Source organism: Felis catus, chromosome D1 (genome assembly GCF_018350175.1).
Source record: "Felis catus isolate Fca126 chromosome D1, F.catus_Fca126_mat1.0, whole genome shotgun sequence".
In the NCBI taxonomy this organism is placed as follows: domain Eukaryota; kingdom Metazoa; phylum Chordata; class Mammalia; order Carnivora; family Felidae; genus Felis; species Felis catus.
In genome coordinates, this window is record NC_058377.1 from 13465528 (window position 1) to 13490957 (window position 25430).

At 46.7% G+C, this 25430-nt stretch overlaps 1 protein-coding gene across 9 annotated transcripts in view; it reads right to left on the bottom strand.

Moving 5' to 3' along the window:
- Positions 1-25430, bottom strand: part of CADM1 (cell adhesion molecule 1) — a 442451-nt gene that overhangs the window by 339908 nt on the left and 77113 nt on the right. The gene's annotated exons all lie outside the window — the stretch shown is intronic.

Consider the following 25430-nt stretch of genomic DNA (forward strand, 5'->3'; position numbering starts at 1 on the left):
TGAAGACGGAACGGAGGGAGGTTTAAAGATGCCAGCCTTGAAGATCAGAGCAATGCTACTGTGAGCCACGGACCAGCAGCATCAACCAGAAGTGGGAAGAGGCAAGGAGCGCATTCTCCCGGGAGCTTCTGGAGGCACTGCAGCTCTACCAACACCTTAATTGGGCCCAGTGATACCGATTTTGGACTCCTGGCTTCCACAACTGTGGGAGAATACATTTCTCTTGTTCTAAGTTGGGTGGTGATTTGATACAGCGGCCTGGAGAAACTAATACAGACACTAATGTTTATTTGAGTGTTACCATGGGCCAGTTACTCCACATAAGACATCTCATCTAATTCTTGCGAAGACTGAGTATCATTATGATTATATGGCTGAGAAAATTGCAGCTCAGAAAGGTGAAGTAATGCTCACAGATCTAGCTGATTGAAGCCCACACACTCTCTGCGAGGCCATATTTTCTCAGTGCCTTTCTTTTCCTTTGATTGGCAGTCATTCCTGCGTCAGGCTACGATAACCCAGCCTGGTATGAAATGTAACAAGCTTCAACGTGCACACATGTAGATTTCTTTTGCTTTTGTCTGCTTTGCAGTTTCTGTTTTAATCCAACGCGCACACTCACATCCTGACATTAGTTTCGAACAAAACAAAACACAACACAACACAACACGCGTTGCCTTTTTGCTGTGGAGCCTGCCAGTGATTTGGGTCTGGGAGTCACCCTATGGAACAGGCCTTTACGGCTCAGCCCCTACCTGGCTGGGAGAGGTGCATCTCGGCCCCAGACTGAAAAGAATCCCCCTCCCCCTGCCCCCACTACTGTTGCAAACACACGTATCTGATGGTGACAGTGTGCTGCTAGCTAACGTTTCAGCAAAGGGGGCTTTGTAATAGAGAAGAGGGGCCGACGCGGGGAGGGAGGGAGTTAATTTTGTCTCTGTTTCCTCTTCCTTCCTTTGATGGCTGCCCTGGCCTTTGAAGTTGGGTAAATACACAGCATGGTGGGAGGGGATGCCAGCTGCCCAGACACCACTGGCAGAAGACTGAAGAGCTGTCGCCTTCCCTCCCCAGCCTGGGAGGTGTGCCCTATTGCAACACTTCTTCCCCAGGGGGACTGCACGTGGGGAGCTGTCAAATAACAAGTCCCAGCCCGTACACCGGTTGTGAGGCCTTAAGTGAGATCCGTCCTGGACGTGGGATTCTGACTCCCGCGTTGTCCCCTCTTCAGCTCATCATCTGTGATGTCAGAAAAAATAGCAAGAAAGGCCCTCTGTCTCTTTCCTCTTGCCTCCCTTCCCCTCCTCTGTGTCCCACCTTCTTTGCAAACTCGCTTTGGAGTTTAAGGGGCCGCCTTCTGTTTTCTTCTTTCCTTTCTATTAGAATGTAAACTTCTAGATGGCCTATTCGCACTGGAAACATTCATTAAGCACGTACAGTAGACAATGTGATGTACTAGTGAGCCAGACAAACTGCACAGAGAGGGCAACAAGCGAGCAGCAAAGGGCTGTGAGGAGAATGCACCTCGTTTTTCCTGCAGGAGAAGCACAGCACGCCTTTCAGAGGATAGCTTCCTGCCGAAGCCGACGCATCTGGATGCCAAGGAGCGCGTCCTCCAAACTGTGACAGAACAAAGCCAAACAACCAGGAGACAGTTCAACCCTACTGACCAAGTGACTGGGAACTACCAACCCTGAAGGTGGAAGAGTCGAGGCAAAACAAAATCATATGCAATCCAACCCTGAAGGTGGAAGAGTCGAGGCAAAACAAAATCAAATGCAATGAGGAAGCTTTCGAAAGGGAGGAAGGTGGAGACACCGGAGGTCAAGTCAAGACTGCGTGAAGGGTTGGGAAGGAGGAGCCGCGCTCAGCAATCCACAGAATAGGAGAAAAATAAATGAGTAAAAAGCATGTCCTCTCACACAGAAAACTGTAACCAACCATGAACAAGCTCGGGTAGAAACTTCTGGGGTCTGTTACTGGATCTTATTAGGTACCACTCTTCTCTCCTTGGGGACTCAACGAAAATCTGGTCGTTTCTAAGAATCTTCCAAGTGTAAGGAAACAAGATAAATATTGCCATTATGTCTATTGAAAGTGATAATAATTCAAATCTGTGGAACACTTAACCAGATACACACAAGGGTTGATGCTAAGTGCTGTATGGAATGGAGTGTTCTCTGGAAGAGGGAGCTACGCTTCTTATCTGCATTTCTTTACCTACAGATAAGAAAACTGCGGGTTGGAGATATTAAGTAGTTAACCCAAGGTAACCGTTAGTAAGTGTCGGAGCAGTTAGAAATCAGTTGGGAACTTGGACCTAAATATGTCTAATCCTGAAGTCCATATTACATTGTCAAATATATGGTAAATAATATGGATGTACACACACACAGGTGCACACACAGACACGTACCCTCGTTAGCACCATTCTTATAGCTCTTTGGTTGTCTTCAGATCCCTGATGTCACGCCTTCAATTTCTTTCTGCTACTCTTTCTCGAAACGTTGGTCAATTGTCCCTGGAGACGGTGGCGCTTATCATGCCCTCCATAATATAAAAAATAGCTACTCACCTGTAATTCTTTGTTTCCTGGACTGTTCTTCTTAACACACCTTTATCCTCCATGAGACTTTATTTTAACGCTCAGTATAATACTCATTCTCTCTTTCCTCAAGGCAAATTCACAATTTTTTCTCAGTCAGTAAGGGTCAACATGAGAATACAAAATAAATGCAAGGGGCCAAGCTGTATCTTTCTCCATAGGGCAGTGAAGAGCCCAGTGAATGAATGTACTGTAGTTTGGTGCCTTTAGACTCATTGGTTGAGAGTATGCCCTCCCTGAGTTAGCTCAATAGTACTTAGTGGCTCTCAGTTTTAAACAGGCATCAGAATCACCTGGAGGGCTTGTTAAAACACAGATTACTGGACCCCACCCAGAGGTTCTTTTTTCTTTATCTTTTTTTTTAAGTAGGCTTCATTCCCAGCGTGGGGCCCAATGCCAGGCTTGAACTTAGGACCCTGAGATCAAGATCCTGAGATCAAGACCTGAGCTGAGATCAAGAGTAGAACGCTTGACCGACTGAGCCACTCAGAGTAGCTGATTCGGTAGCCTCGGGTGGGGCTCTAGAATCTACATATCTAACAAGTTCCCAGATGCTGCTGATGCTGAACTGGGTGCCACATTTTGAAAACCAGTGGGGTCCAGGCACCTGGGTGGTTCAGTCGGTTAAGCATCTGATTTTGTCTCAGATCATGATCTCACGGTTCATGAGTTCAAGCCCCAGGTCGGGCTCTGTGCTGACAGCTCAGAGCCTGGAGCCTGCTTCGGAGTCTGTGTCTCCCTTGCTCTCTGCCCCTCCCCTGCTCACGCTCTGTCTCTGTCTCTCTCTCCTAAAAATAAATAAAACATTTTAAAAGAAAAAGAAGACCACCGGGGTCAAGAAATGGATTAATAAACCTAGTAACAATTTTTTTTAAATGTTTATTTATTTCTGAGACAGAGAGAGACAGACCATGAGCGGGGGAGGGGCAGAGAGAGAGGAAGACACAGAATCTGAAGCAGGCTCCAGGCTCTGAGCTGTGAGCACGGAGCCTGAGGCAGGACTCAAACTCAGGAACTGTGAGATCATGACCTGAAGTCAGATGCTTAACCAGCTGAGCCACCCAGGTGCCCCTAATACACCCATTTTAGAACGAAATAACATTATAATCAATTCGGATTGCATGGGACAGTGCTAAACGGATATATACATAAATAATCTCACAGTATATATGTGTGTGTGTGTGCGTGTGTGCATGTGTGTGTAAACAGATACATGTATATACAACTGCCCAAAGCATGTTCGTTCAGATCACTTCTTTTCAGCCACATGACTTTCCCAAGAAGTAACATAACCCCGTGTGTCTAAGACAGTGGACTCTAAGTCTGGACAGGCCTTAGTTCAAATACCCAATCTTCCAATTACTAGCTGTGCTACTTTGGGCAACCCACAGTGAGCTAAGACTCATCTCTAAAATTGAAAAAGATGAGCGTGTACTTCGTGGTGTCGTCGTGAGGACTGAGATAACACAGGAGAGGCGCTTCACGCACTGACACTTGACAAATGGTCCGCGAACACAGGTGCCATCGCTCCGGTCCCACAGCTCAGGTACTAGAAGCATAAGGGACTTGCCGAGGGACCCCAACCTGCTGGGGGCAGAGCTGAGCCTCTGGATTGCCAGGTGCAGATTCCCGTTTAGGTGATCTCAGCACGTTGCAGATTCTGCAGGCAGCTTTGGGGACGGTAGTACCTCGGTTAATGAAGCCTCGGGGAATGGAGTCCTTTTATTCCGCATTTTAAAAGCAAACAAAAAACGCTTCATAAATCATTTGAAGAAAGGCTGCGTGTATTCACAGCTGCCCACGACAAAAATACCTCTGAGCACAGCTTCTGTTTGTCCCTTCCCGGGTGAATGTAAATAGGGCTCATCCTGGGCAAATCTGTAAAGGCGAAGATTCCTTTATTCCACCTCCGTGGCAAATGTCAGGCATTCTCTGTCCTCCTTTTCCTTCTCAAAATAGGCAAGGGCCTGCTATCAGTCACTTAGTCTTATTGGCAGATGGACTTCAGCGTGAGTAAGTTGTAATACACAATCACATTTATAGTTCGAGTCTTTCATATTTAACTATGGGAATCAAAACTTTTCGTCACGAACCTAAATTTCAGGCGTTAGCTGGCAGACGGAGAGAAATGAGGGAAGAGAGCCCTGGGATATCTTCTGTTTCCCTGGGACCCTAAAGAGAAGTGTGTGCTGGGAACAGTCAAACTCTCTCCCCCGGCAGCTTGCTGGGAGTGGGATAGGAGGGGTGCAGTGGGAGCCTCCCGAATCTCCCGTGCCCATCACCCACGCCCCACCAAGTTCCCCAAGTAAACACATCGGTAAAGCAGTTGGGGGGGGGTGCGGCACCTGGGTGCTTAGTCGGTCCAACCTCTTGATTTCAGCTGAGGTCATGATGGAACCCTGTGTTGGGCTCCGTGCTGACGGTGCTGAGCCTTCTTGGGATTCTCTCTCACTCTCTCTGTCCCTCCCCCATTTATGTGTGCATGTGTGCATACACGCTCTCTCTCTTGAAATACTGCCATCCCTATATTTCTTCACAGAAATTCTGAAACGGTCACTGTCCCAGACTCTCTCTCTGCCACATCCCTCCCTTGTTTTTTTTTAATTTTTTTTTTTTTTTAATTCTGAGAAAGAGAGAGAGAGCATGAGTGAGGGAAGAGCAGAGAGAGGGAGACAGAGAATCTCAATCTGTGCCTTCAGCACAGAGCCTGATGCGGGGCTTGAACTCACCAACTGTGAGATCACGACTGGAGCCAAAGTAGGACGCTTAACGCACCCAGGTGCCCCTCCCCTCTTTTTCACACCTAACCACGGATTAGGCTCCTGCCTCCAGCTTGGAACAAATTACTTAGCTTTCCTGAGTCTTAGGTGCCTCACTTTTGAAGTAGAAATAAGGACTCCTTCATTGGGAACAGTCTGAGCGACGGGGGATACTGTAGATAAGGCTCCTAGGACAGAGCCTCCAGCTGGTGGACACTTAATAAATGCCTATTCATTTCGTTTGCCAATCTGTCATTTGCTTGGCCATTAAAATACACATATGGGCATCTACTATGAGCCAGGAACTAAGCCGGCCCCTGGAAACACAGTGACGGGCAAGGCAGTGTTCTCTTCATGAGATAGCTGATCTAGTTAGGTGGTTCTCGATCCTGATTTGCATCACTGGGGGAAGAAGCTTTCCCCGGACCCCACCCCGGATCTTCTCACTTGGCATCTCTGGGAAGGAAAATGTATTAAAAGCTCCTCTGATGTTGGGGAGGCAGAGCCAATGTTGAGAACCGCTCAGGTGGGTCCGTCTCTCCTCTCCCTTCCCCCAATCCTCCCCACAACGTTAAAGCTGGCTCTTCCTCTTCCTTCCCTTTGCCTCAGTCAGCACACTGTAGGTTTTCTGACGCATCCTTTGTTATTTTAGTTACGATTCTGTGTTTTAGTTAGTATTTACTATTGTTTTGGATCTTTGTTGTCCTGCATCCTGGCACACATCCTTCTACTCCCTCCATATTTCTATATCTGGTCATAATGTTTATGGCAGAGAAGTCTGTCATTGAGATGGGTCTTTTTTGTTAATAATGGTTATGCCTGTAGACCTAACCATGTGGTCTGGGTGACGGCTACTGTTTTTCTAGAGCCTTCTTTGCGACTTGCTGCCTGTCTTCAGGCCCCACCACAATGACTGGCTTCCTTCCGTTCATATTAATTAATGTAACAAATTGTGGTAGTTGAGAGTTCAAATTTCCCATCTACATCAGGATAGTTACTGGTTGGCAAAATGATATCTTCAGACGCCAGAGGCCTTATGATTACTAAGTTCATACCAAGTGCTGTAATTATTATGATGATTTATCACTCAAAAAACCCTCAATAGTACAACCAAGTCCTTCAAAGAGCCATCCAATTTAGCTCAGAATCAATACCAAATGTTATCCAAAAGTCAAGTTCTGTTGTAAGACACTAGACCCATGACTGATCGATAGGCAGATAGACAGATACGCAGGCTATAGGCTGGTCAGTTATAATTCTAAGCTGCCAGTTTAGGGGGAAAAAAAGAAAAGGAAAAGAGAGGAAGAAAAAGGTTAAAATCCCAAGATTGGACGGAATGAGCTGAAGTGTTTTCAAATGGATTTGAGAAACTGAACTGTTCCCAGGCGGAAAGATAAAATGTAAAGCTGCAGTCAGTCTGGCTTTCTGGCTCGCCTAACCTTTTTACTGCCGGATAATGAGGAATCAGCTATAATTTAGACACAGTATTCTTTTCACAGATTATATTGAGGTTTAGAGGGTGGGGGAGAGGAAGGGGAAAGGAGAGAGACTCACTTTATGGCCATGCATCATCATCCCTCTTGGGCAGAAGAGACAAGTAGGCCCTCCCCAGGAGGCACGTCGGGGGAGCAGTGCCCTCTGTGTGTGTTGTTGTGACGAATTTCAAATCAAGAGCGTTCTTGAATTGGATTTATTACAATTGGAAGAAGAGAAATTGTAATCTTTATGAGCCAACGACACGGAGCCTTATAATAAGGGAATGAGGGATCATTTCAAACTTAAAGCAAATTAGATTACTGGGGTCAAATTCTTTAGCGGAAACATCATGCCTTCAGAGCACTGCACATGTATTTGATACCCCTCCCCACCTCCGCCCAGGTTTTGCGTCAACATTGAAGTGTGTTTTAAAAACATATTTAATACTCATATGCAGTGAAAGTACCTTAAAAAGTCAAATAATGAATGGACGGGAGAAGAGGAATCTACCAAAAGAATTCACTGATTTATACACCAGAGCTCGCTGTCATTCACTTCCAGACCTGTAAGGAACCTCACCAAGTCTCTAAGTAGAAGCACACACACGCCATTCAGGAAAGGGTGTCACAGTTACAAATTTTTCATGTAAGGAGATTTTCGAGTTTATTCTTTTTTCTTCATGTTTATTTTTGAGAGAAAGCAAGACAGAGCATGAGTGGGAGAGGGGCAGAAAGAGAGGGAGACACAGAATCTGAAGTAGGATCCAGGCTCTGAGCGGTCAGCATAGAGCCCGATGCAAGGCTCGGACTCACAAACTGGAGATCCTGACCTGAGCCAAAGTCAGATGCTTAACTGACTGAGCCACCAGGCACCCCTTTTTTTCTTTTTTTTTTCTTTTATTATTTATTTATTTATTTTTATTTATTTATTTATTTTGAGAGAGAGAGAGAGAGAGAACATGAGCAGAGGAGGGGCAGAGGGAGCGGGAGAGAGAGAATCTGAAGCAGGCTCCACGCTCAGTGCAGAGACCGATGCGGAGCTGAGAGTCAATCTGTCGACTGTGAGATCGTGACCTGAGCGGAAACCAAGCATCAGATGCTCAGCTGACGGAACCACCCAGGTGCCCCATCTAGCTCTTTCAATTGCTTTTTCTAGTATTCTGTCTCTGAGCAAGACCAATACCTTCTCATGTCTTTCCGAGCGCTTGCCTTACCATTTAAGATCTTGTCTCTAACCTGTCCTTTGTGTTTACCCCCAGTCCTTCAAAAACGCCCACCACCCACATTGTTCTGATCTAGGACATTGCCCATAATTAAGTTTCACTGCCAACCAAAGATCTTTCCCATGATATCATTTTGGAAATGTGTATATCGGCCCCTGCACGTAGTATGTGCAATATGTCTCCATCTTGCCGTTCTGTCAATTCCCCACCAAAGCGGAAGCCAGCGTGGCTCGCCTCCTCCAACCCTGAGTCTTGCCACAATTCCAAGCTTCTTGGGATCTATCTACTTCTTTTTCCACTTTCCATTCCCTACGTCTCTCAAGAAATTGGCAAAGTAATAAAAAGATTCTAGCTCTAATCCAGCTGCGGTCTGTGATTCATTGAAAACTAAAATAAAGAATTTGAACCCAATTCTGGTCAGGGAATTAATAGGGTTTGGGAGAACACAGATGAAAATAAATAGATGACACTTTCCATTCTCCCGCAGTTTTGGTGCTAGAACAATGGGTGGCTGGAAGTTCAAAGCTTTTCCTCTTCTAGCCCTGTCAAGTCTGGGAATATAAACAATGATATTTGCCTTCTATCCAATGGTCTCAACACACCTTGTTAACACATCTGAATAATTACCCCCATTGCAGAGGCAGTGAGTGAGAGACAATAATTAGGCATCGGGCCAAGCTGTTCTCAGCTGTGGTGGCTGGAATTAGAGTCAAGGCTTGTGTGCACCCCCCAGACTATTTACTTTTCAGCCAATTCAGCCCAGAGGGACCTCCCTGGCCCCTTTCACTAGCATCTCCCTTGAAACACTAATGGGCCAAGAAGACCCACAGTCGGCTGTGGAATAGTAATTTTTCTGCTCCTAAGAAAGGTCTCTCTGGAGATCCCTTGTGCCAAGTGGAGGTTTAGATGATCCAAACATTTAAGTGCATATTGACTGCAGTCAGATACTGTACCCTGACCCGCATCACAAGCTCTGGACTGTATTTCTCTGGAATACTAGCTTTTTATGTATTAACCTTCCACCAGCTCCCCATGGAACAGAGCACAGGCCAAAATCAAAGGCCTCGACAGGGGTCAAAGTTTTACCTATTAAGCTGTGTGGGAGCTTGACCTTGAATACTGAGTTTTGCATTAACTTAATATTGCTACAGATTCTTTAAAGAATTTAAAGAATTGGGTAACCATTTTGCTTAATTCACTCTTGTTTTGTCATTCCTCTTTTTTAAAAAAAGACTGGGGAGGGGAGGAGGAGCCAGCAGAAGTGCAGATTCCTGTCTTGATCCAACTTGTGAGGTTAGGATTTGCTCACATCCAGCTCACGTTGCGGGATGGCTTCTAAGGGGTGCAGACTCTCCCGTGTAAGGAAGAAAGGAGGTTTCAGGAGGGAGGGAAGCAAGAGAGGGTGTTAAGGTGTCATAGACCAGAAACCCTTGAGCTGTAAGAGACATTAGAAAATCATCTGGTTCAGCCATCTGCATTTAGATAAGGAAAAACATGGGAATTTTCTTCTATTGGGAGGAAACTGGGATCCAGGTTAGGTAACTGGTCAAATGACTTACCCAAGGTCATGCATCTAGTGAGTGTCAGAAGCAGCCCCATCCCCAGTACCCTGCCTATAAGTACAGTGCTGGCAACAGAGAGCTCACCTCATCCACAGAATGGCTGTAAATATCTGTTCCTTCATCGAAAAGGATGCACCTTCAGACAGATGGCTAGAGTTATAAAATTAATACTATTTTTTCCCCCAAAACCTCTTTTTAAAATGGAAACCGGAATAGCACAATGAAAGGTCTGTCCAAGAAACATGAGATGCACATGGGATACGATGCTGTCAAGGACAGGCTGGCAGGAGGCCCTCAGGAAGCCTCATGGACTTCAAAACAAATTATTATAGTGATTTCAATCAGCAGATGGGATTCCGCAAACAATAACATTTACAAGGTAATCTCCATTCTAAGTACGCAATTGCCATTTCCCAAGAGCCAGTTGGTAGGAAAGGGTTTAGCCATCCCAGGGCAGATGCACCTGCTTCTGAATATCTTCCCTACCTTCAATTAGCTTTGGGTTCAACATATGCATAAAACACATTCTCGCGCTTACCTAAACCCCCCCCCCCCCCGCACACACACACACACGCACACGTATGCACATGTGAACACACAGGGCTCCTCAACTGGCCACAGGATAGCTCATCTATAGGATCTTAATACATGTAAGTTTCAGACTTGTTCTCCCAATAGTAAAGAGCAAAACAGTGCAGGGCAGCGGTGTTCCCGTATCAAAGAACAAAGTTGAAACTCCCATACAATTATGTTTGATCACAGTAGAAGGTGAAATCATTAGATATTAGCGAGGTGCAGTGGAATAAAAATGATGTGTTAGCGGGGGTTCATTACACTGTATTTTCAGAGCCAGGAAGATCAATGCATTCATGCATCATGAATTAGGCTCCGGCTTTAGCCTTCCCTGCTCTCCGGAAACCCAACATGATCTATCACCAGCCATACATCACCGTTTCAGGATTGCACATTAACGAGAAAGCTGCAGTTTCCGCCTGTCAAGCTGACCAGCTGCCTCTTTCTCTGCAGAAGGGGGAATATTTCTGGTTCAGGATTTTACTTTTAAAACAAAAAGGGGCTTAAAAGGTCAGTGTCAGCTGGACAGTCACATGGTCTGATCTTTGTGTTGTCCCAGGGCTCTGACTGATGGTATTGCTCTTCATGGCCTCTGACCAACCTGGATCCAAGCCTGAGGGGGCTCATCATTATCGCTTTAGATGTTAGATGAGGACACAGCCTTGGGACACACCTAGGGTCTCCTGGGGTGTGCCCTCTGTCCCCCCAGGGTTTGCTGGACACCACTGGATATATCTAGAAGTTTTAAAGGGAGACTTGTACGTTGAATGCCCACTACCCTTCTATCTTTCCCACCCCCCGCCTCTTCCCTTAATAGAGACTCTTTCACCACCCAGCAGTTTGCATTCACACTTTCCCTTCATTTATTCTCAGTCCACCTCACTTCCCCCCTGCCTGACCCCACACCTGCTAGTGCGGCCCCTCTTCCCTGCTGGCGTTCAGATACCCGCAGACAGTTCTGATCGCTGCTTTTAATCGGCGTTTAGCTGGTCTGTCCGTATTTAGTTCTTTTAATCTCTCCTCATCATTCAATCCCTCCAGCCCCTTCATCATCTTTTTTTTTCTTTTCTTTCTTTTTTTTTTTTTTTTTTTTTTTGGTGTGTTGCTCTTTCCTGAGTTTTATCCAATTTGTCTACATCATCCTTCTGGCTGTGACATGCCCACCGGCCCTGAACTCCATCACTGCAGGAAGAGTGGCTGGAAGGGCTTGCATCCACCCTCCTCTTCTCCCCCCAGCACAGGCTCAGGTCTATTCCTCACCAACAGAAGAAGCAGAGGTTTGGGGGTGGGGGGGCGGAAATTTGGGCTGGGTGAGACCTGCCCCTTCCCTGTCTGGCTCATAAAGGCAATAGAAGAGGTGATGTAAGAATAAAAGAGATTGGATGAAGTTAGGTCCATGGAAGAACTTCCCAATGACCACTCCTTGGGGAGCAGAAGAGACCGTGGCCTCATCTGCCTGGGCTCTGGGAAAAGGAGGTGGTCTCAGGAGGCCCCACTGTCCTCCTATTTCTAGCCAATAGGGCTTGTGGTAAGTTTCAAGGTTGATGGCTTGGTGTCTGTGATCACCTTTAGGCAGCCACCCCCCACCCCTAGATAATATAGGACCTATGATGAGACTAAGCATGCAGGAAGGGGTCTCCAGCTTCATATCTGAACATGAGTAAGAGCTGGCTGGAGGTTTTGGAGGGCCTCAGTTTGGGGAAATACAAGTTTATAAGGAACGCTGAACTCAGCAGCAGGAGTTGTGGACCACAGACATGGTTTAAATGAAGACATTTACTGATGGAGGCATGGAGCAAGACTGTAGCTCGAGGTGACTCATCCCAGAACCACTGGAGGGCCATTTCTAGGGAAGAGAGTTCCATCAGGGCTGCTCAGGAGAGGGCAGATTTTTTTTTTTTAATTTTTCTTTAACATTTATTTATTTTTGAGACAGAGAGAGACAGAGCATGAATGGGGGAGGGTCACAGAGAGAGGGAGACACAGAATCTGAAACAGGCTCCAGGCTCTGAGCTGTCAGCACAGAGCCCGATGCGGGGCTCGAACCCACGGACCGTGAGATCATGACCTGAGCTGAAGTCGGATGCTTAACCGACCGAGCCACCCAGGCGCCCCAGAGGGCAGATTTTTTTTTTTCAATGGGATGGATAAAAGGAACTGCCCCTATATTGGTGGGAGGCTTCCTATTCATTAGAAATTTAGAGTCTATTCTTTGATTCCATTCAGGCTTCTTCTCAGATGTCATTTCCTAGAAACACCTTCTTCGAAAACACCATGTAAGGTACTACCCTACTTAGCTTTCTGCCCACTTTCCTGAATATACTGTGTTCCATTCGTTTAGCACCATATTGTCCGAGTCCCCCACCAGAGTGTCAGAAATCCCAGAGAACAGGGACTTCCTCTAAGCAGCGATGGCGGTGCCGGACACGGGTCCCATGTTTGACAGCAGACCAACTAACTGCCGCTTTGTTTTTGCGTTGCTTCCACCAGACATGTGAAGTGTATGGATCCCAGTAAGGACTCATAGGATCTGGTGAGCTTTGATTCTCCAGGGATCTCCAATCAGAGCCCTGCTGAGTTCAGGGCAGAGAGAATGAGCTGAGAAAACCTGTCCCCTCCACACTGTTTCCTTCTTAACAGCTGGAAGTGAGAGAAAAAGAAAATGTCAATTGTAGAAAGAAGGAGGTAGAAGGCTCAATCCCCCTGCCTCCCACGGGCTGCCATCAAACCTGTTTATCCTGTTTTGCTTTTAAAAGCCCTGTACCAAGGAGATCCCCGTCCCTGGCTCTTTCCGCCATGAAAACAGAGTTACTGTGTCTTTCAACTACCACCCTGGTTTTATGAATGGTTTAAAGCTCAGCAAGAGACAGGGGAAGAGTTTCTGACTCTCTCGGAACGGGTACTTCCCTACTTCATGCCTAACTCTGAAGACTAGCGAGATCCTGATTGATCTCCACTCCCCTGATGCTAGTAATCTGTTCATATGCTCTGAAAACCTACAACCAGGGTTCCTGAGACTTGTGTACGTATGCTAAAAATCCACTTCACAAATTTTACAGCTGCTCTGTATCTCTAGTCATACAATTACACTTCTTTGTTTTCTTTCTTATTCCCCGCCAACCATTGGAAACTCCCTTGAGAACAAGACACTTTGCTGATTAGTTCACTGCACCTTGGACTCTATGGCTGGCACATAATAGGTGCTCAGCAAATACTTGTTGAAGGAAGGAATGAATATATTTCTATAGTGTCTGGTCTCCTTAGATCTGTAGCTCCTAACCCTGGATATGCATTAGAATTATCCTAGTCATTTTAAAAATCTTCCATATCTGGATCCCATCCCAGACCATTTAAGTCAGGATCTGTGGAGATACGGTCTAAGAGTCAGTACATAAGGCTCGTGTGATTGTGGAGAATGGCAAATTCAAAATCAGCAGTGTGGGCCAGGAGAGCTGATGGTGCAGATGAAGTCTGAAGGCACTCTTCCAGAGAATTCCTCAGAATCTGTATTTTTTTTTTTTTTAAAGCTCCAGGTGACTCCAATGCGAGCAAGGATAGAGAACTACCACTCTATCCGCGTTTGTTTGTAGCTGATCTGGCTTTGCTGGGACTATGTTTGTGTTTCACATATGGCATTGGATAGAACTGTCATACCCCGAGATTCTGTGGCCATGGCTCATTACTCAGAATGGGATGAAGGAGATGAGATGGTACCAGGACCTACTCCTTTAGAACGTGCGATGGGGGAGCTGACCCACTTGCGAGAATTCCTGAATAATGTCTTTTCAATTGCAGTGCGGACATGAGGTCAACACCAGACATCTGTGGAAAAGTTATGAAGCTACCCACCAGGAGGGAAAAGAATGCGGCAAAAGTAAATTGGGGTGGGTGTGTTTAGAAGTTCAGACAGATTGCCAGTGAGCATCAGTAAGGTCTCTCTACAGAGTATCAGGGCCCCAGAAAATGGGATGGAGTTTAAGTCAGAATCACTGACCTTGTGTGGTTAGAGAGGAACCAAGTTGTACAAATCAGAAAGCAGAGCCTTCTAGAACAACAGGAGATTGGTGAGGCTGGTGGGCTAGGAACTCAGGGTGGAGATGAAAACAGAGACGTCCGTAACAGAATAAGGTGCTTCTAGGGAGCTGAAACTCACAGAGACAGCTGGAAGCATATGGCTCTGTGGTTGGCGTTAGGGAATGGGAACCTGAGTCATAACATAAAGGGACACCCAGCGCCAAAGCCATCAGATGGCTGGAAGGAGAAGATGTAAGCTACTTAAACAATTCCTACCATGTCGATTCTGTCCATGGATGCCTAGCAGATTACCTGGCAAATAAGAGGTTTTCAGTGAATGAGAATGGAAGAAGCTAGAACAGGCTTGATTCTGCAAGCAGGTTAGCGTTATTAGTAGACCTAGTTGTTGATTTTTTTTCTTGAAACGACTTTGTTGATATATAATTCACCACCCCATAGACTTCATCCATTTGAAGTGTACAATTCGATGGGTTTAGGTATATTACATCATTAATTTTTAAAATTGTGGTAAAATATAGATAACATAAAATGTGTCATTTTAACCATTTATGTGCACGCGTCAGGGGCATTAATTACATTCACAATGTACAATCCATCACCCCCATCCATTTTCAAAATATTTCATCACCCCAAACAGAAACTCTATAACCATTAAGTAATCACCGCCAGCCCCCGATATAACCTCGAATCTACTCTCTGTATGAATTTGCTTATTCTACATATTTTATGTAAATGGAATCACATAGTATTTGGCTTATCTCACTTAGGAGACTTAGTTTTTAGGAGTGGGAAGGGTGGAGGTACCACAGGGAAAAGGGGTGAAATTTGAAAAGTACTTTTTTCATACTGGTGGTGGTAATGACCTTCCTGCCAGTTCTGTTCCTAACATCTTGTTTTGTCTGCTTTGCTAAGGCTCTGAGAGTTACCACCAGCCCCTTTCAACCTTGCCTACCCACCACCCCAGTCACCTCGGACACAACTGGATTTTCTCCTCAGAGCTGTTTTTCTAGCTAGCAATAGAGCAAATATTAAGAAGCTGTTGCCGCTTACCAATTAAAGACACATTTCCATAATAATTAGTGGAAGGGATGCTTTGAAACCTGGGAAAGAGTGTTGAAGTCATTCTCCTTCTGAGGGATGGCCAGTGCATTATCAACCCAGAGGGAGGGTTTCTCTCTGCTCAGATAGGCAGCTCATTTCAGGTGGCTTCTTCTAGAAGGTTCTGCTGCAAGGGCCCCTTCCCTCAACTCTCTGTCTCTGGGTCTTCTCCCTGCTGTTTTCTCTTGCCCCCCCCCCACCCCCTCAGCTTTTTCTCTTAGGATAGAAGCCAAATTCCCTTAGTGCCACTGGGGGCTGGGCTGAACCGCTGGTATTCACAAGGGACCCTTTGAGGCAGACGTGTGCTGGTAGTTGCTGAGGGCTCAACAGTGAGGAGGGGACATCATAGATAGGTATCATTTGCAGCAGAAGGTCAGGGTCCTTCATAGCACAAAGGTGTTCCTGTTCAGTCTGGGCAGGTAGGCAGAGACATACTCCATGTGGGAACAGACTGGAAGCCTCGCGATGCTCTAGATCAGGAGAGCCAAGGACTTGTGCTAGAGAGGAGGATGGGGAGGAAAGAGGGATGAGAGTTGCAGTTGGGGAAAGAAAGGAGAACGAGGTGGGGGGACGGAGAACCGAGAGACAGCTTTGCCTGGGAAACACCCAGTGATCTTATGGCCGAAACCACATTTGTCTCAAGTTTTAGTCAGGGCCTCTTGGTTCAGGTATCTAGCTTGAAGAGTATCTGGTGGATTTAACTACAGACGCACCCCAAACAACACATCATACTTAATGTGGCTCTCTTTGGCCAAACAGTTTCTCTTCCTGCTTGAATTCTGTTTTCATCTTCTTGGTTCTGCATCTTTGATTATGTCCCCTGCTACTACTACAGACAGTTCACCAGTCTATGGAAATTTTGAATGGTTTCTTTCTTTTATACTAATTGTAAAAAAAATAAAATAAAATAAAATAAAAAAATTCTCCGTTTCTCTGGCAGGGATTTCTTAAAGTTTTTTCCTCGGAGTACAGAATCCCCATTAACTGTATTTCTGTAGCCCTAGCGACTGCTGTTTATAATAGCTACTACATAGGTCTATGCAATACTGAACGATTTGTGTATTCATCCTCTGAATTTTCTGTGAAACTACCTATAACCCCAAGAACATTATCTTTTTATAGACCATAGCTTTAGTCTGTCTCTGCTTTTTGTGCTGAGTTAATGTGAGGCACTGGCGGGAGTTTTATGCTTCCTGACATTTTTGGGAGGTGGGGATGGAGTAGTAAAGGAGTAACTCCTCGTGTTAGTAATAACCAGGCAAGTTTTCCCCACCATATAGAACTCGTTGACCATGTATTATATTTTGTGTTACTTCATGTCCAGGTGCTTTTTACTGAACAATGTCATCTTCACAGCCATGTGAACATGTCAACATTTATGTGCAGGAAGAACACAGCATTAAATGAGTCAGTTGCTCATTCCAATTGGAGATTTTATTTTTAATTCCATAAAGTGGGCATCAGAACAAGCAGTCCAAATGTTCCAGAAGAGGCATTTAGACGCTCTTAAGTGGTAGGGCTGCATTCCGCCAGTTGGAAAACTTTGTTCACAGAGAGAAATGGACATTTTCTGCCTCGTGCTGCCTTTTTGTCATCCGAAATGAGACTCAGTCTGGTGTATACTGAGCCTCTTCTCGGGATCCTGTGGAATGGCTTTGGTGATGGTAGCGCTAAGTAGGCTATGTATTAACTTGGATAAGTAAGACTTGCCACTATAATAGAAAACCCCCCAGATGTCAGAGGGTCACCAAACAGAGGCTTATGACTCACACTATACTTCAGTGAAGGTGTTCCGAGCCCAGTGGCGTTCTACGTGACCATGGGGGACTAAGCTTCCTTCCATCTTGTGGTCTACCCATCTTTAGATTTTCACACTTGTCCTCACTCAACTGGAAGAAGGGAACGGAGGTCGGGGATTATGGGGGAGAAGACCGATGGGCCAGACCTGTAAGTACAGAACCTCTCTTCAGCCTACACGTCTGTGTTTCGAAGTCATTCCTCTGGTGATACCTCCCTCTCAGGGAGTCTGGGAAATGTGCCTAGGGGTGAAAGGAATTGCGACTTGATGAGTAGATACAGCAGTCTCTGTCACAGGCTGGGACAGCCCCTTGGCTTTCACTGCTTCCCCCCGTTTGCCCATATGCATGCCCCTGCTTCCAATTTCTCTGCAGTAAGGACAGGATAGCAGTGAACACGTCCCCTCTGCCGCTTAAACCTTACCATGCTCCTCAAGAGTATCTGTTATGTGCTAGGCGCTGTGCCAAGAGGTGTAGAGGTGAGAAACCGTGTCCCTGAATGGGAGGCTTTAGAAACAACTTGGTGAAAATGGAAAACACCTCCTCCTGAAACATTACCAGGGAGGTTTCCTAAGAAGAGCCAGTAGCGAGGGGCACCTGGGTGGCTCAGTCAGTTGAGCGTCCAACTTCGGCTCGGGTCATGATCTCATGGTTCGTGAATCTCGCTGCTGTCAGCGTCGACCCGGCTTTGGGTCCTGTCTCCCTTGCTCTCCACCCCTCCCTTGCTCATGCTCTCTCTCTCTCTCTCAAAAATAAATAAAACATTAAGAAAAAAGAGAAAAGCCAGTGGTGAAAGAGAGATTTTTCCAGAATACACTCCCCTTCTTACAACCCTTCAATTGGCATTTTCCATCCACCTGCCCACCTTCCCACTCTACTACTGACAAAATGAAAAATCTAAATTTCCAAAGCTAACGGATGGGAGCCTTCCCAATCTGGCCTCTGCTCACTTACATCCCTCCCTCCTCTCTCCTGAATGCTCCACCCAGCCTGCATCCCCATCGCTCCCAGGAGGCAACTGCTTCCTCTTCATTCAGGGCATCGAGCACACCCCTCTGTTCCTTCCCCTGGGCTTTCTCCCAGTGCCGGCTGGATCCTTTTCTGATTTAGGTCTGAACCTGGAGGTCATTTCTTCTGGGAAGCCTGCCATGACCTTGCCCCCCTCCACAAGTCTGAGCGAGGTGCTCCTTCTAGGAACCCGTATTTTCCCGGTGACAGTTCTTAGCGTTTGCCTTTTTCCTATCTGTGTCTCCAAGCACAGTTCCCACCTTGCTCCTCAGCACCTGCTGCAGCGCCTGGCCCACGGGAGAGGCTCAGGCAGAAGGTGAAGCGCGGCTAGGGCCGAGCGTCCACAGTCGCATCTCTAAGTGCCCGTCATTGTGCCTGCTGCACCTGTAATTTATACCCACGGGGAAATCAGTGAATTTCCATCACTAACCCAGATTTTCCGTCCTGTCATCGTTGCTGCTTTTTGTTTTTATTTTTGCTTTTCCTGAAACATCACACGTCAAGTGGCCACCGCCCCCCTCAGCCCAGAGTGGCCTGGCATGATGAGCTGTTCCTGGGCCTCTCGCTCAGGACTCCACGTGCTGGTACAAGCCACACGTTGACTGGCCACGGGGATGCGCGACAAGGCAGCTCTTCCCGGTGAGTCAGGGCTTCTGTCCCCAGCTTCTGTAGGTCCTCACAAACATACCTGGCCGGTCCAAACTGCAACCTGCCAGGAAGGAGGCAGCCCTCGCTTAATAGGGGTAGGGAGGGGGTCCTTCGCAGGGATGAGCATTCCTGATCCATCAGGCTTGCTGGGGCCCAGGATCTCCGGGAGACACGGAACAGGGATTTCTTTCACGAAAGAAAGAAACTGCACTATGACTGCAGATCCGTGGGTCACTGCACTGATTCCTTCCCACACACACCCATTCATTCGTTCATTCGTTCAGTACTGGTTGGGCCTACGTGTTCCAGACCCCGAAGTTACAGAGGAGAACAAGACAGGAAAAACCCTTGCTGTCTTCCAACGAGGAAGAGAGAAGCTAAAGAAATAACACAGAAAAGAAAAATAAGAAAACGATATCTGGAACTATTGCAGATAGTGAGAAATGCCTTCTCGGTCTTCATGGGGAAGCCATATTCTGGCTGCAGAGGAAGAACACGCGGTCCTGTTCTGGGTCCAGTGATACCTCTTCTCGCTGTTGATGAGGCCCCCTCACCCTCTAAGGGCATCCGGATACTCTGACAGCTCCACATTCCCATGCTTCTCCCTCTCCGACTCCTGGCAAGAATCTGTAGCTGCTCTCGCAGGCCCGTGTCAGGTCATTCCTCACCCTTCCTGAACCTGCGAGCAAGAAGGCAGCCCAGAAACAGTGGGGCAGAACCGGGCATCACTTGTGTTCTGTCTGGCGGGCATCACCTGTGCCCACACTTCACACCCGTCCCCCCCTGAGCCCAATGCACTTGGCTGCCAGATGGGCGGGCTCGGCTCTACCCAGGCCCCGAGATCAATTCTGACTTCGGGCTGGAAGAATTCAAGCTGCTGTCATCTGAATGTTGATTCGCTCTTGTCACCCTGGCTGCTTGCTTGTTGTCCCTAATCTTGTGACTCCTTCTGACAAGTGGATGGTCTGACATACACCTCTGCCCCTAGGTCCCTGGCCTTGGTTATTTTGCTGGCACTCAGCCGCTCAGAGGTTGAGGATAGTCCTTGCTTAAGTGTCCTGGCCTTGCTTAAGTCTTCCTGTCCCCCTGAGAACTGTGCCTTGCCCTTTGACCTTGGTGCCTGCCAACAGACCTCCCCGGAGGTGGCTTCCTGCCTCCTGGGACTTCTGAGTGCTGCCTGTATTTGACTTCTTTCCTATGTGCATGTCTGTGCCCATCCACCCAGCAGGTGACACACAATATTTCCCATGGATTCCCCAAAGCTAACTTTTTGTTTTACTTTCATGTGGTCTTTTACTGTATCTATCAAATTCTGTGTTCCCCCTACTGGATTGGCTGTTCAGTACCCCCCATAGTGTTGCCCCACCTGCGCAGATGAGCCTAATCCTAGATCTCAGAACCCCTGCTGTCTTTCCCGTCCAAATGCAGTTAATCAGTCCGTGTCCAGCTGTGTTCTAAGATATGACTCTGCCTTCCCCTTGGGACACACCATCCTTCTTCCATCTTTTAGTTTCCTCCAAGAGGTCTCAGTTGGGTAATCAAGGGGTAATCAGGGCATCAGATAGCCAGGGTGCAGAGAGAGGGGTTGATGGAGTCCTTTTAGCTATAGTTGAAAAAAAATTCAACAGAAGGCCAGGGCAGCTGTAGGCGAGACACGGCAGCCTTGCTAAGTAGGGATCTCAAATCCCTGTGGTCTGAGGACAGATGTCCCATAAACCCATGTGCAGCCTAATTTATATTGGATGGTTGGTTCTGCCATGGGAAGGTTATCTTGCTTATGCTGGAAGCAAGGGTGCCCGGTGGGATTCTCCTCTCTAAATCCCTCCCCGTGCCCAGGAGGGGAGTCCCAAACCTTCCCTCCAAGGGACACTGTTGAAATCCAGCATTTGCCAGCCTTGTCTTCATAGTCCTGACATGGTAACTCTTCCTCCTTCTTCCCTTGATATGCCTGGCCCCAGGTTTTGCCCTCCTGGTTTCCTATTTGTTCCAGGCATACCTCCAGCTTAGGTGCCTCATTTTGCCTGCTTCCAGCTAGCTGTTGCTGTTTTGTTTGTTTGTTTGTTTGTTTGTTTTCTTTTCCTTTCTCTTTTTCCTGTCTTACAGCATTCATTCTAAATCCTTATTCCCAAGGACCTTACAGTCTAGAAAGAAGACAGTGACACACACGGTTACTGGATACAGTTGTGGTAAATGTTTCCCAGGGAAACTTGAAAACTTGATGGAGACATGACCAACCTCGTCTGGTGGGTTGAGAATGCTTTCTGTAAGAAGAGACTTTGCAAGCAAGGGAAGAGGCTCTGGGGGGGGGGGAGTCAGGCGTGGGGAGACAGGGAGGGCATCAAGAGCATTTTAGGCTCAGTGCAAGAGCACAGACAGAGGGCATCTTTCCTCTTGGCTTAGCATTTCCCATACTGTCTGCCCTGGCACCAGCCGCCTGGCTTCCTTGGCTTGAGAACCATCTCGTTTGCCCTGTGTCGAGGGAGCCCTGTGGGTACATTCTGGAACTCCTGGGATTCCTCCCCGTCTTGACTTTGGCTCTGGGGGGGTTAGAGTGAGCTGTCGGAAATGCATTTAGAGGATTCCACATCTTCATTCTGCACACTGGGCTGAACTGGATGTGAGTGAGGGTTTGTGGCCTCAAGGAGTCTCTCCAAGGCTTTCTTCAAGCCCCCTCATCCCTGACTCCGTGGGCCCAACCTTCTCTCTGCCACATGCTCCTGAGGTGAGGCCCTGCGCCTAGTGCCGTGCCCGACTCCCGGAAAGCATAGCACAAGTGTTGGCTTATTGGATTAGATACGATCTGGGTCAGCGTAAACAGGGAGAGGAAGAGAAACAGGAGAGAGGAAGCCAAGGAAGATGACTGTGAGGGGAGAAGTTATCTAATTTAAACTTGAAAATTATCTATGAATAGACTGGACAATGTATTCAAATCTCAGTCTTACATAATTTAATCCTACGTGGATGCCGCTGTGGTCTTCCTTGCCATCTTGTGTGCCTGGATGCATAGAGCATCCTGGAGAAGCCAAGCAGAGCTCTTTGAGGTAAGACAATAATAAAGGCAAGAGATTTGATAGTTTTGAGGTGAAAGGCAGCAGCAATGGGACACCTGGGTGGCTCAGTCGGTTGAGCATCAGACTCTCGATTTTGGCTCAGGTCACCATCTCACATTCCATAGGTTCGAGCCCCACATTGGGCTCTGTGCAGACAGAGAGCAGCCTGCTTGGGATTCTCTCTCTCCCTCTATCTCTCTGCCCCTCCCCTACTTACTTTCTCTCTCTCTCTCTCTCTCTCTCTCTCTCTCTCTCTCTCTCAAAAATAAACATTAAAAAAAAAAGAAAAAGAAAGGCAACAGCACTCATTTAACACAAAGTGGGCCCTCCCCTGTGGAGACCACTCTCTTTATACATTTCTCAATACTTCCAGTCAGATTACATGCACTGCTTTTTTGGTTATCAGAAATATTCAACTGATAGAAATGCCTAGTATCGGGGCAAAACTGTAATTTCTCCTATTGCTTTGGGTCATGCCTTCTGAGATCTCTTGGAATACATCTGATTCCTTTTCCCAACGACTTCCACTCAAATGATCATATTTCCCACTGCCTTGTGGAACTATACCCTGCTGGCTCAGCTCTTCTCAGGCACTGGGACTGCAGGAAAACACTCAGAGGGCCCCTGAACTACACACTGTGGCTCCTATGCTGCCCTCACAGCCCCATCACTAGGTCCTGACTGCTTACAGGGACAGGCTCAGCCCTCTGGTCCAGCTCCTGTGACTGGGGTCGTGTTTCTTCTCTAACGCCTAGATTTCTGCGTCAGCTTCCTTCCCGGGACCCAATACCATGGACTGGGACCTTGTCTTCCCTCACAAAGCCTTCCTAGGACTGGAGCCAAACCCCAGTCCCTACGGATGAGTCTCCAGTATTTGATGCCAAGTGCTTGTCCTTGGCCCCTTGCCTGCTGCCAGACTCTGCTGGTCCTTTCTGGCCCTGCCATTGACATTAACTTGTTTCATGACCTCTGTTTCCTTGTTTCCAAGCCTGTGAATTGAATGAATTGGAGTATATTGGTGGTTATACAAACTGGCCACCTCTTGGAAACACATGGGGGAAATTTACAGAGCACCACTACCCAGGATAAACACCTGGATGAAGCAAGCCAGGCTCCTAGGATGTAAAGTGTAAGAAAGGATCACACACGGGGGTCCGCCACCACTTGCATGACCCTGAGAGTCATCTCTGCTCACATTTTGTGTCCCAGGACTCTGGATTACCTCATCCTAGTTCCTGTCCTGTACCAAGGCCAACCCCCAGAAATTCTGATCTATTTGGTCCAGGAAGAGAACCAGGATAAATATTGGTATTTAAGAAAACAACCATAGCGAGGCAGGGGTTTAATAAGTGCAACCAGAGTTGAGAATCACTGCACCAAATGATCTTGCTAGCGTCTCTTACCCAGAATTGTACCCCGGGACCCTGAGACTCTTAGCGGTACTTCCCTACCAGGGCTTGATGCTGGGACTTGGCTACTTACTTGTGATGAACCGACTGTCTCCTGACAGGTCTCTTTCACTTTCAGATCCCAGCCAGGCTCAGTCTAGCCCATCTTCCTCCTACCTGAGCTTTGTTCTGGCCAACTCTTGTTGTTTCCAGGCAAAGCCTCCTGTAGAGAACCGAGGTTTCAAATCCACCAGCCTGTGAGCTCTCCTTTGGACATGTGCCAGGTGCCTGTGCACCTTTTACAAGATGTGATTTGAAGAGTTTGGCTACTGTAGTATCTGGTATGCTCCTTTTCATTCATTCGACAGGAATGCACTGCATACCTATTGTGTGCCCCGCCCTGAGTTATTTTCTGGGGACAAAGATATACAGATACATTTCGTGCCAAGAGTAGTTGATGGTTGATCAGCCTTTCCTGAAGCATACTCTCACTGTTAACGGGCATCACACAAAAACAAAACACAAGACATTTCCTGGTAAAATACTTTAGGAAGGCCTATTACTACAACACTTCTCTGCACCTATCATATGTTGACACGGACTGTGCGTCTCGAGAGGGCGAACCCAGTATAAAGTGATTCCCAAATACATATGACCACCAAGCTCCCGTTTAACATGCAGAATCTTCCAGAAGACGCTTTGGAAAATGCTGTCACAGATCTCAGAGTGCTAAATCTGGAATCAACATTCGATCTAGACATAAGAACTCTACTCATGTGACCCAAGGTTGCATTCACTCTCTGAGCAACCACATCACTCTGTTGACTCATCACAAGCTGGAGGCTGGCTAAATTGCTTTGGGTTGTTTCTCACACAACCATCCTTAAGCAGGTTTTTCCCCTTCAGAATCTGGGCTATCGCTATTTTTGGAAGCTGAGCATAGGACCTATCAAGTTTAGCTTTGCGGGTTTTGGCTCATGGTTAAAGACTGTTGAGATCTTTTTAAATCTGAAGGCTGTCCTCCAACGTATCAGTTAGTTTTCCCAGCTATCTGGTGTCTACAACTTAAGTAGGAAGGCCTCCCTCCAAGCTTCTGAAGAACATGCTGAATGAGACAGATCCCTGTATCACACCACTGGAGACTTGCCTCGGAATTGGCTCTGATCTTTGAGTCAACACTATTTGGGTTTAAATCCACCTACTTCAGCCACCACTGAGCCCACGACCCTCCATCTGAGTCAAAGGATAACATGAGGGGCTTTGGGAAACACTCTACGGAAATCCAAATTCCCCTGGCCTACCAGTCTGGTAATACTTCCAAAAAGAATAAGGCTAATTTATCACAAGCAACTCTTTCAAAGAGGATAGCATTTTTAATTTTTGTGATTATAAAAGTAACCTAGGATCATGTTAGAAAATAGAGAAAAAAACCCTAGTATTAAAAATAAAATTGGAAAGCCTGGGTAGCTCAGTTGGTTAATCGTGAGGACTCTCGACTTCGGCTCAGGGCCCTGCATTGCGTTCTATGCTGGGTGTGGAGACTGCTTAGGAATCTCTTTCTCCCTCTCTCTCTACCCTTCCCCTGCTTGCACTCTATCTCTCAAAAATAAATAAGTGAATAAATAAAATTAGAGGCCTCCAACATCTAACCACCCAGCGATAATCTTGGTTAACTTCTGCTATGTATCCTTCCAGCCTTTTATTATGCACATAGATGGATCTATTCAAGAATATTTATCGGGCACCTTCCATGTGCCAAACATTGTTCTAAGGATAGCAGTAGACAAAGGAGCAAATCCCCTCCCTGCAAGAATCCTTGTCTACGTGAAGCTTACATTCTAGTAGAGGTTTATCAACAAATGAATGACTAAATAAATGATATTTAAACACGATCTCTGTTAAAAGATGCTTTCAAAAATATCCTTTTTTTTTTTTCTCCCAAGTTGACATTGTATTGGAACAGCAGCTATAGCTGGAATTACTTTGTGTTAATGGACCCAAGCGAGTTTCTGATGATTTTTGTTTTCCTTATAAATGTTACCAATGTTCTTTTTTTATTATTAAATTTTTTTTTACATTTATCTATTTGAGAGACAGAGAGAGACAGAGCACAAGTGGGGGAGGGGCAGAGAGAGAAGGAGACACAGAATCTGAAGCAGGCTCCAAGCTCCGAGCCATCAGCCCAGAGCCCGAAGTGGGGCTCGAACCCATGG